General features: G+C 36.7%; 1 long non-coding RNA gene across 1 annotated transcript; it reads right to left on the bottom strand.

Moving 5' to 3' along the window:
• LOC310893063 lies at positions 1-9194 on the bottom strand. Its single transcript, XR_014578677.1, has 3 exons — positions 8411-9194; positions 1493-1610; positions 1-330 (listed from the first exon to the last, which is right to left on the bottom strand). It is a non-coding gene; the product is annotated as an uncharacterized lncRNA (long non-coding RNA).
• Between the last annotated feature and the right edge of the window lie 4006 nt (positions 9195-13200).

The raw sequence follows: 13200 nt of genomic DNA, 5'->3' as shown, positions 1-13200 counted from the left end.
CATATCCAGCTCTTTCCACTACTATTGACAGAGACTGGATACTGATTTTAACTAGATGCTTCCTGTACTGAATGGGTTGAATACAGAAGTGGCAACTTTTATGCCTGACATTTACCTTAAAATATTATATTTCAGCGACATTCAGCAAAACTCCACATTGCAAGAAAAATATGTTCTTTCATGCTTTTGAAATCGACTATCATTGGACAAAGTCATTAAAAGTGGTAGATGGCTGTGATTCTATCTTCCAGATGAGCATCAGCATTCATTAATTCACCTTTGTAATTCTCATTCTTTTCCTGACTTGCCTGTCTTCTGGAAGTAGAGCATCTGGCAATCAAATGGAAATATTAAATCATGAAGAAGTGAAAAAAGTAACACTGCTTAAACCAAAGTATGAAATAGAAATTAAGATAATAAACATTTTGCTTTCTTTTGTTAGGGAAAAATTGTAGTTAGTGTGTTTTGCATCATTAGTGGTTATGGTATGATGTAGACTTGGAGAAATAATGTTTTTAGGCAGTACCCCACTTCCTAAGCAATTTAATGTTTGATATCTTTTAAGTGTCAGCTGCAATGGATTTCACACAAGCATGGGTGGTGAATATCACCTGAGTGGGAGAAGTGAGTTTCAGCATCTTATAGCAGAGACATGTAACAACACAGATCCTCTACAACCTGAATACTCGTTTTAACAGTCAGATGGTTATTTATACATGGGTAGCACTATAACACTTTAAATATATATATGTAAGTAGTAATTTAATTGTCCATAGTTGCTTTTCAATGGGTCTAATTTTAACATTTTAGAATTTAGAGCCTACATGACTAGATTAGTCTATATATTTTTTTTAATAGTGAATAGACAGAAAAAAATCCAAAACACATTAACTGCACATGCCATGCATGCAAGGTAAGATGGATCATCTTCCAGAGATGCTCTCTCCACTAAACATGGAAAAATCCAACTTTTAAATACTTTAAACACCATAACTATGAAAAAAGAATGTAAAAGGAAGACTTAGATGTCTGAGTGGTGAAGCTAGTTTTGTGCTTAGCATTTAGTTTACAAACAGGTTCCAGTCTTAAACTAGAGGAAAAGACAAGATTTCATATATCTTTCTTTTATTGCCTGTTGGCTTCCTTGGGAATCCTCCAGCAGTGTTTTTGTTGTGAGACTTTCACAGTGCTCTCTCCAGCAAGCCTGTGTTCCCAACTAGGTGCAGACACTGAAGCTTTGGGCCTTGCAGAACCCAAGAAAAAAAGAGGCACGGTGCATTTGGTGGTCCAAATGAGCAAGTGAAAAAGTTAGGTAGAGGGGTAAGCTTGTTGCAAAGTTTGTGAATATTTCAAGAGTACCATTATACCTAAGTGAATCTCCTGTTTTAGTCCCGGTCAGTTGCCAGTAACCACAAGCCACATTAAGTAAGGAATCCACAGTGATTACTGCAGGTGTTGTATGAGGACAGACATTGGGAAAGAAAGTCCTCACCTGTCATGATCATAAGCCTTACTGCGGTTATAGAGAGAGCAACACCTGTGACTGACATAAATTCTTCACTCTTTTTATAATGCATCTCCTTTGGATCAGCAGCTGCTGCAAACACTGTCTGTAGGTAGAGAAGTGCAGGTGCTTAAGAAGGGAATTAGCAGTAATACAGGCATCTGCTTGGTTGCGTCTCATGGAAGATCTCTGTAAGCCACTTGGAACACAGAGCCAAGCCTTGAGCAAACATTTCACTGACGCAGCCAAGTGACATCTAGAGATTCAAAACAGCGAGCGAAGTACATTGGACTGAGAAATATCCTTACCTCAGCAGCATTTGTTTATAACTTAGGCATAATATATGATGCAGTTTCTGAGCTGTGTGATTTATCCAAACATCTAAAAGAAAGACATAACATTGCCAGAAGCTTATTCTGGGGTGTCAAAGCAGATTCAGGTTTTCACATCAATGGCTGACAATCCTGGCTCTTTCACTGAAGAGGCTGTCAGTGCATTTCAGAACATGTTCTCAAAAAAATAAAAAAATAAAAAAATCCCTGCACTAGGGGAAATGTCTTAAAAGCAGTTACAGACAATTTTCTGGGAGTCGTGAAAATAACATATATTGCGAAATGCTGTTCACAACAGCATTGAAAATTAGCACTGTTCTGTACAGTGTTTCTTGCAGAAAATCACGCGATGTGATTACATACCTCTTGATAGGAGATGTCAGCTCCTGTGTTACAGCCAGATTCTAACCTGTATAATTACTTTCTGCTTATCTAAATTCCTCTCACAATTTCAACTGAATAAGATCTATTGTTTTAGTTCACATCCTAAAATGCTGAGAAGTGCAGTGTTAATGCACTTCTAACCAAAGATGCATTTTGTTCATTACTTTCATGAGAACTTTCTCTTACAGAGAATGTTAGGCCAATTATCTTTGTATAAGAACTTGATGGAGAATTTTTGCTAACATCAGAAACAAGAGAACTTGTAGCCATTGGATGTCACTATTAGGTAGAAAGCCTGAAGGCTTGATGTCTTTCAATAAAATTAGAATTTTATATGTAGTACATATTTACCAGATATATTAAAATATTATACATATTAACATATGTATTATATATGCATTCAGAACAGAATTGAAACAACTAAAAATAAAAATAAAAACAATGAAAATCCTTGTTGTCTAAAGTAGGCTAAAAAGTACAAAAGGAACTTCCATGACTTTTCCCTGTCTCAGAATTTACAGTTTATATTTGCATAATTTACAAAGCCTTTCAGAACCTTCTGCTGCTATACAGTTGGCTGAGATGAACAGATGAAATGGGTAAAACCTATGCTTTACCAGTAGTCATGTCAATTAAATCTTAAATACTGATGGACTTATTCTAGCACTTTCAGAAATCAGCAGACATCTATGTTTATTAACTTGAGAGCCAAAGCTCCTGATCACTATTTGTTGCCCTCTACTGCTGTTTGTTGTTGGTGGTGGTTGGTTGGTTCTTTTTTTTTATTTATTTATTTTCTAAGAATACATTTTTCACAGAAGCTAAATCAATCTCTGGAACAACCTCCCCAGGTTTGTGGTAGAGTCCCCACCACTGGAGGTTTTCAAGATGCAGTCAGACAGGGTGTTAGATAATGTCATCCAGGATGTGCAATATCTTACCATGTACCTTGGGTTAGGTCTTTTCCTTCAATCAGCCCAGCCTTCTGACAGCTGGCAACAAATTCTTGTTTATACATATTTTTGTGCTTCATACCCCTATCTTAAAAAAACACATTTATTTTTTTTCTGTAACAGTTCAGAAAGGCCAGATGAAAAAAGACATCAGAAAGAAAAGGTCATCAATCATGTAAATAAAACCCTTATGGAAAAGGACAGACTTCAGGATGCGGAAGTAGCCTTTGCTTTGGCATTTCAGTGCTCTACTTCGGTTTTGGCCATAGCTTTCACATATATTTTGAACTATTACACATGTAATATTGAATCCCAACTCTTAGCCAAGTTAATACAACCAACTATTGAACTGATTTTAGTATTAAGCAAAAAAAATAAAAATAAAAATAAAAATCTGTATAAGAAAAGGAAGAAGGAAGGATACAGTACCAAGAATGTTCTAGAGAGTATGATTTTGAATTCATCAATTCAAGTAAATAAAACAAACAAACAAACAGAAATAAAACAAACAGATTTTTCCTTCATGCACCTAACTAGGTGTAAAGAGACAAAGTTAATGGTATTGGTACTAGGACAATTCAGGTGAATAATTTTATCTATGTTCAGTTTTCCAGCTGTAACCTATTTCTTTACCTTACTGGGTATATTATAGGGATATAATATACCCCTTACTGGGAATATTATAGGGATAAATTAATTTTAAATCTGTGAGACTCTGAGAAAGCATGGTAATGAGTTCAAAAAAATATATATAAATAATTACAATTAAAAAGCTGAGTGTATGAACCAAGGCTGACCTGGGCTTCTTATACTACTCCACTACCACCCCAGGACAGAAAGTAAAACTATACAACAGGTAAGGAATTACATGTGTTATACCTTTTGCCGTCACGTGCTGCTAAGTTCTCAGGCTCCATTAAGTGTTCCCATTCCCACAGTCCCTACAGGGTCATAGTAATTTTGCATAATTCTTAATGACAGTTTCACAACAAAAGCAACCTACCTATGTATCTCAGAATGATGGGTGGGTTTTGATCTAGTAGTTATGGGTTTCAGCAGCACCTAAGTGAAACACTATTTGTTGTTTATAGTTACTTTTCTGTTAAGTGGAAAATTATACACTCCCTAAAAGACTAAGTTGGTGGTACTATTCCAACTCAGTAGTGATTGACATATGCCAATTTACTTGTCATCATATTCATCATGGCAGTATTAACATTTTCTTAACTGAACTACATTTTTTCTCACAAACCAATTTTTATAGCAACTTCTTAGTGCTATGAACATGTATTTACTACACAATAAGATGAAAAAGAATAAAAAGAAAAGAAAATACATATTCATTATCATACATGTAATTTAGTTTGGGTAAACTGGAAGATGCTTTCAAAAATCAGCTAACATGAAAAGCATACTTGATAAACATGAATCCTTTTTATAATTTACACTCTGATTTTTCAGCATTCTGTTCTGACATATCAGACTATTCTATTATTTAAATATATTTTTTATTAAAAAAGAAACAAAATAAAATAATCTACAAACATATGTCAAGTGAGATCCTCTAAAAAGACACGAAGCTGTTCATATACCTAACTGAAAATGTTCAGAAATTTAACTGTAAGCACACAGAATTGAAAGTGGATATATTCTACTTCCAGGTTGAAGCAGTGGAAAACAGGAATTGTATGTACACTCATTTATTAAGCTTTCTAAATTTCATACACATGCTCAGTGCAGCAGCCAGAAAAGAGTTAAAAGTCTTAACTTCCAACTACTTTGAATGTAAGAACAACAGAAATTTAGAAGCCTCAATATCTTTTTGGATATGGAGCAATACACACAGCAAATTTTAAAACTGGAAACCATAAAAGTAAAGGGAGAACAAAAAAAAATCAGAAAAAAAGTATACACTTGCACATTACCGTTCTTATAAGTGCTTCCCAATTTGCAGAAGCTGAAATACTGACATTTGCTTCATATTTGGGAAGGAAATGAACAGTTTTTGTTGAGGTCAGCTGCCTTTGGGAGCAGCAGTAATGCATGCAAGTCCCTGGGCTTTACTACAGGTTAGTGGAACTCTTTGACTCAGCCTCTGTCAAAACCACGTGACTGGTTGCTCAGCGTAACCTCACCTGCTTCCTTACATGCAGCAATGTGTGGCTAGACTATCACCAAGCAAAATATTAACAAGGTCATAGTAGTGTAACACACTCCTATAACTCAAAGATTACAAAAGACATTAAAATTCTGATGCCCCATTCATAAGGAGAAGATTGTAATGAGAACAGAGAATGGCACAACATTAATTCATTGTATGACAACGAATATAATGAGAATGGGAAATAGTACAAACATAACTCATTCTTGTTACAGCGTTAAGATTGTAATGTCATGGTTCATATCACATACTTAGAAAGAAAGGTATGGCAGAAGAAGAGTTGCAATGTTAAACACAGTTAATCTGAATTCAGTACACATTATTATATACATAATATAATACAAAAATGAAAAATTACTTAGAAATGGTTTGTGAAAATTATTATAATTTCTCCACACATTTTTGTTAACATTGTATCAATGCCTCTGATATGGACAGTTGCAATGTGTGTCTATACTTATTAAAAATAGAATTGTTCTCAAAATCATTTTACTCATACATATCTTTAGAAATCTATTACAATTAAAAACAAAAATATTGAGGACAGTACCTGTGTTTCTCATGACGAACATTAATTTGCCAGAACAGAGACAGTCATTTAGTCATTTTGTCTGACACAGAGAAATGAAATAAAAAGTCATAAAAGAAGTGATATATTTACCTCCTGAAATTATTGAATAATTTTAGTTATTGCTCATCTACTATTCACTTAGTGATGTGCAATATCCTACCTAATGTAGTAGACTTTAACGAAGCATTTAACCCATAAGACATTAAAAATCTTTGACCATCCATCTGAGAGTTTGCCAAAGCCCAAAGCAACTTGTTTCATTTATTAGGTGCTAGCCAAGATCATCAAATCAATACATTTTATTTTGGTTTTTAAAGTAAAACATTAACTTTGTGGTCACTTCTGCTAACTGAAAAAGGAAATGTCCTCAAAGACACTCCCTGTATATTAAAATTCAATGCCAACAGGCAATTTCAATGTAGTAATGATACTACTAGACATTATCTACTTAGTTACCTTGCAACAGAGAAAAGTCTGCATCAAGAGGTCCAAAGCCTCCTTTGGTCCTCTTTACTTGCTCTTCATCTTTCTGATTTCTGCATTCTTGATTGCTCCACTGTCTATTCATTGTATGAAGCTGGGAAGCCCTCTACATATTGCAAATCTACTTTATTACCAGGGGGCTCCTTTTGGACGTGTTTGACTTCTACCAAGCTGATGGGGATTCACCTCAACCTCTCACCTCTTAGACAACTGATCTACTTAAAAAGGGGAAGCATTAGTATCACAGACTGCTTTTAAAAGACAATAAAAGTATCCATGATCAAAACTACAGTTTAGGGACCAGCAAGTAGAAGAGCCATTAACAGTTTATTCATAATTTTAGGTTAAGGCTGTTCTCCATTTGTGATACATGACCATAGAAACCTAGATACAGTCTTCAGAAACACTTCGGGGTAGGACACGGGGTGATTTAGGGAGCTCCCAAACTCTACATACAAGCTAACATAAGTAGCAAAAGCATCCAAATTTCTTAAGTAGCTGGGAAAACTACATATCTAGTTCATACTTGCAACGTCAGTTTCAGGAAAACACCTAAAACATTACTTTCTGGGTATTGGTCAGCAAAAATCTCTTTCTGTGTCTTGGCCACTGTTAAACCCACTGTGATACAAATATCAAAACAGTACAAGGAGAGAAGAAATAATCACGTATGTATACAGCAACAGAAGACTATACTCTGGAAGCACTACCTCCAACTCTGTACACAAGTATATTGTTCTCTGGTTCTCTTTATTCACACAGGGTTTGAAACTCCTCGCACACTTACAGGAATTGCACTTCACCATTTCTTATTTATCGGTGTTTATATTCCATGTATCTTTTTTTCTGCATTCACACATAGAGTATGAATTTTTATCAAATAAAATTAGCTTCCAAGAGGCAATTGAAAAGCAGATTTGTAACTTAAAAATGATATTCATGTTTAACGTCAAACAGGCAGCATTTTTAAGTGATTCTAGAGATGTAACAGAACAGCATCACTTTTTTTTCCTTAACAGAGAAACTCTATTTCCCCATTGTTTTTATAAAGGTATGTGGTTCTGTGTACTGGAATATTCCAGAATCACTGAAAGACTGAAGCTGGAAGGAACCTCTGGAAATCACCTGATCTGACCTCCCTGCTCAAGCAGGGCCACCCAGGACAACATCCAGATGACTTTTAAACAACTCCAGGAATGGACACTACCACCTCTTTGGGCCAATATTGTCACCTTCGTTGTAAAAAAGAAGTGTTTCCTGATGTTCAGATGGAATCTCAAGTGTTTCAATTTGCACCTATTGCCTCTTGTCCTGTCACTGGGCACCACTGAAAAGAGCCTGTCTCTTTTCACTTGGCTTTGGCACCCTCCCTTCAGGTATTTATACGTGTTGATGAGATATCCCCCTCAGCCCTCTTTTCTCTAGGCTGAAGAGTCCCAGCTCTTTTCACCTTTCCTTACAGGAGAGGTGCTCCAGTCCCTCCCTCATGTTAATGGCCCTCCATTGGACACTGTCCAGTAGCTCCATGTCTCTAGAGACAGTATTCCATGCTCAGCTTACCAGTGTTGAGCAGAGGTTATCAGTGCTGAGTAGAAGAAATATCCAAAACAATTTGCTCCTGAACTAGGGAAAAATAATAATAAAAAATAAATAAAATAAATTAAAAAAAAATGCTCTGCATTTGGAAGAAAATCTAGTAGATTTCATCCAAAATGTTTAGGACTTTGAGTGTGTGGTGATTTTACTCAGGTGGGCAGCTGAGCTCCACCACAAATGCTCTCTCACTCCCCCTCTTCAAAGGGAAAGGGGGAGAAAATATGATGGAAAGGGCTCAAGGGTAGAGATAAGGACAGGGAGATCACTCAACAATTATCGTCACAGGCAAAACAGACTCAACACAGGGAGATTAGAGAAATTTATTACCTATTACTAGCAAGCTAGAGAAGTAAGAAACAAAGAAAACAAACTAAAAAACACCTTCTAAAACACCTTCCAAAACACCCTCCACCCCTTTCTACTCACCCCCCAGCGCGAGTGGCACAGGAGAACGGGAATGGGGGCTGCAGTCACTCCCTAACGCTTTTTGTCTCTGCCGCTCCTTCACGGTCCCTCTCTGCCCCTGTTCTAGCATGGGGTCCCTCCCACGGGATGCCGTCCTTCCCGAACTGAGCCTGCGGGGGCTGCCCACAGGCAGCAGCTCTTCAAGAACTGCTCCCACACGGCTCCGTACCACAGGGTCCATCCCCCAGGAGCAAACTGCTCCAGCACGGGTCCCCCACGGGCGGCAGCTCCCCCCAGGCCCCCTGCTCCTGCGTGGGCTCCTCTCCACGGGCTGCAGCTCCGGCCCGGGGCCTGCTCCTGCGGGGGCTCTCCATGGGCCGCAGCCTCCTCCAGGCCACATCCACCTGCTCCACCGGGGGCTCCTCCACGGGCTGCAGCGTGGAGATCTGCTCCGTGTGGGACCCGTGGGCTGCAGGGGGACAGCCTGCTCCACCAGGGGCCTCTCCACAGGCCGCAGGGGAACTGCTGCTGCCTGCCTGGAGCACCTCCTGCCCTCCTGCTGCACTGACCTTGGGGGCTGCAGGCCTGGTTCTCACTCCTTACTCTCCCAGTTGCTGTTGTACTGCAGGTTTCTTTTATGTATTTATTTATTTATTTTCCCCTTTCTTAAATCTGCTCTCACAGAGGCACAAATAACATCACCTATTGGCTTGGCTCTGGTCAGCGGTGGGGCCCTTTGGAGCCAGCTGAAACTGTCCCTCATCTGACGTCGGGCAGCTTCTGGACTCTTCTCTCAGAAGCTACCCTGCCCCCCCCCCCCCCCAAAGCCTTGCAATGGAAATTCACTCCAGAATGATATCAACATCTGAATGTGAACCCTTACTATATTATTGGCAATCTAAAACAGATTTATTGTGATAAAAATAACATTTCATTTATTTTGATCTTCTTTAAAAGTAAAGATATAATATTAACAAAACTATAAAATTGTACCATATGGAGTACTCATTTGTCCAGAAGACTATTCTTTGTCAACATTTGGAATACTATTTTCAATAAATTGGCTAAAAAGTAAAGGAAATTGCATTTATGTGGTTACTGCTTTTTTCTAGCCTGGGTGGATTTATTTGATCCTGTATTTATACAAATAAGTACATTCCAAATTTGGTAAATACGTTTTTTATAGGATTAGTTACATTTGAGTATCTATATTGCAATCAAGTGCATTGTCAAATTGAGAGGTGCAAAGACAGTGAGAAGAGGAAAGAATGTGATTGTGTGAGGGATGTTATGATAGTTCTGTATGCGTAGTACATGCATCCCAGGAGGCAATTGTGCATCTGTTACATATATTTATGTATTTTTTATTTGTAATTTTTGAGATATTTAAGATTTATGGTGATAGATTCTTTCCCCTTAAAGACTATAAAAGGAAAATATGCAACAAGGGTACAATTTTGTTAGTGAATGAAGTGAGCGGGGTGTGAAAGTTGTGCATGTGGTAAGCTCTGTGAAGGTTAAAAAATCTGTTTTAACACTTAGTAGCCTTTCTGCAGTGGCTTTCAAAATACTTTCAAAACAAGACTCTAATAGATTTGATCTATGTGCAGCTAAAGTATGCTTCTGTTCATTATAATGACAGAAAGAGGGTAGGAAAACAATTGCTAGATGTTAAAGACTAACAGAGAAATGATGAAGACATTTTGTGAGTGAAAAGAAAAATCCTGAAGTCTCAGGGAGTGAAGAAAGTGATGATAAATGAATACAGCAACACAAGGGTAAAGAGACGGAAATGATAAAATGGCTAAAGAGACAGACAGTTTTATACAACTAACTTATTTGAAGAAACAATGCACTGCCTTGTACTGTAATGACATCTCCTGACCACTGAATTTTCTATGAAGAAACAGATGAGTCTTCTACTAGTTTCCATTATACAGCATGTATTTCTTAGTCTCTGTTATATAGGAGATTAAAAAAAATAAAAACACCTTCTTCAGAAAATTCTTAGTTTTTTTGGAGGGCAGAGGATAATATTTCTGGTGTTCAATTTTAACTCTTTGAAATGGTGACTTGTGTATAGCCTCTTCTGAGCATAAAACGACCATCTACAGGAAGAAACAAACAGGCATGCCTCAAGGCACAAACAAACCAAAAAGAAGCTGCAACTTCCAGGTTATTCAGTTCTACTGTTGTCTCTTAAATGGTTTCCTGAAGTTTCTTCTAAAACATATCAGTCACTGTTGGAGACAGGCTATTAGACCAGATGAACTGCTCATCATACCCAGTGTGTCAAATGCTATATATAAAGCTAAAAAACACAATGAACTTTAAAGATAGATATGGAGCAAACCCTGAAAGTAGAAATATAAATTTGATATACAATATATTCTTCTCCGATCTTTGTTATTTCAAAGCAATCTTCATTTACCTGAAGAAAAGAAGAAATTGAAACTTTTAAAAGAGTTCCAAAATTGTAAGTAGAAAAGCTATTTTTACTAACTATGGCATAAAAGCATATTTTCTTATACTTTCAGTGAAAAAGCTCTAATAACTCATATTTGCCTCAGTTGGAAGGAAGAAGTCAAGCTGTTACCAAATTTTTCTCCATTGCCTAAATGCAGTTTATAAAAGATTATTATTATTATTAAAATATTAAAAGATTATTATTATTATTAAAATATAGGATAACTCTTATCAATAATATTATACTACATTGAAAAATCATATACTACATTTACTACATTAATTATAATTTACTACATTTACTACATTAAAATCCTATACTACATATACTACATTTACAAATCATATATGAATATAATGGTATATTTATCAGTTAAAATTTCCAGTACCGATCTACCCATAATTTCTTAGCTACTTCCAGAAATGGCATACTAATATCATTTATATAACAAATAATATATAATATAACAGATAATGACTTTGCTATCAAGAAAGAGCAATACAAATACTTTAGTGTTATACCTTGTCTCAACACCTGACAATATATGCTAAGTGATAAACTGCCTCAATCAACTAGAACCCTTAAAAGAAAACTTGTTTTGAAGTAACAAAAAATCAAAATACAAACAAAAGACATTAGATAAATCTGTTTGTCATAGATAAATGTATTATTCTCAGCTGAAATAGACATTTTCTGACACTGTTTTTTGTGAGCTACAGTATTGATACAGATCTAGTCCAGTATTATTTTATATTTAATGAAGAAATTTGTGTCAATACTTATGTTACAGAAACAGGTATTCACAAACATTTGAGCAGAGAACTTAAGGGGGAAAGAGAGAAGCACATCTTTATGCATGCTTACTAATCGAATTTCTGACCCCCTAGCAAAATTGTCTCTACTAGAATAATTAGGCATGTTTCAGCACAAGTGCTAGAAAGACAGGTATTCTTATACTAAGTATTTTCAGATAGTTTCCTTTGTTATTGTAATGAGAGTCTACCACCTTAAGTTAACAATAGGAAGAATAGAGTCTTTGATTTAACTTTTCTTTTGAACAATTGTGCAGGTTTGTTTGTTTGCTTGCTTGCTTTGGGAATACTACAATAGGAAAGTACTCTCTGAAGGCCCCATATATTTAAAGTGGTGGTGAGGAGAGACTAATTTTGCCCATTACAGTAGCTCCATAAGAAGATTCAAGTTACTTTTTTTTTAATTTTGAAACTTTTATTTTTCCAGCATTTTTGTTAAACAGCTCCATTCATCAGTAGAAGATAAATCAATGGGTTGCAGTTGAAGACAGCTATTTAAGATGTTTACACTTAACTGGCATGTTAAAAATTAAAGAGTCAGAGTCAACTCCAGTGCATAAAAATGTATAAGCACATAAACTATAGCGCTCCATTCCTTGACTCAAGAGGCATCATACCAGCCACTTCATCTCTCATGGGTATGCCCCAAGTTTCAACACTTGATGATTTGCAGTCGTTCTTTGAACATGCTCAGTTGTAAGAACACAAATGTCTGTCTACAGTGGAGTAAACTTAAGACACTAATCTCAGATTTGAAACATTAATTTGAATAAGCCAGCTCACTTATTTTACTGTTTTCATGGTTTCTTGTTATCCTAATCAAGAACAGAACTGCTACTCCTGGCATAGTTCAAGCAATAGTTGAGAAGGATAATTCTGGTACTCAGAACCATTAGCTCTATTACAGTCAATAACATCAGTTATGATGGTTCTTTCTGAAGGACTACACCTTTTATTTAGAAAATGAATTAACACCACACCTGATTAGTAAACATTGCAATGCCCAGCAGACAGCAAACAGAAATAAATGACTGTGGGTTCCTAGGTTAACATCTTCTAGTGTCTCAGGGTTAAATGTCTATTCAAAGGAAAAGCTGAAGACCAATGGAGAGTTCTGGCAAAGAGGCGGGGGTTGGCGGGGGGGCGGGGGGAGAGAGAGGGAGAGAAGGATGTTAGGATGTTAGGAAGGAATGGAGTAAGAAAGTTAGGAAGGAAGGATATTAGAAGGGAAGGAAGGAAGGAAGGAAGGAAGGAAGGAAGGAAGGAAGGAAGGAAGGAAGGAAGGAAGGAAGGAAGGAAGGAAGGAAGGAAGGAAGGAAGGAAGGAAGGAAGGAAGGAAGGAAGGAAGGAAGGAAGGAAGGAAGGAAGGAAGGAAGGAAGGAAGGAAGGAAGGAAGGAACTTTTCCAGTTGTTCATTTTATTTATTTTTTTCCCCAGGAAATAGAATCTTTATCAAAAAGTGAAATTTTTGAGTTAGAGAGGTATACCACACCTCCATCTAGTCAGGAAGTGCCCGTATGTTGGATACATTT

The sequence above is a fragment of the Anser anser genome (genome assembly GCF_964211835.1).
Source record: "Anser anser genome assembly, chromosome: 1".
NCBI lineage: Eukaryota > Metazoa > Chordata > Aves > Anseriformes > Anatidae > Anser > Anser anser.
Note: the sequence above shows the minus strand (reverse complement) of the source record. Positions and strands in the feature narration are given on the sequence as shown.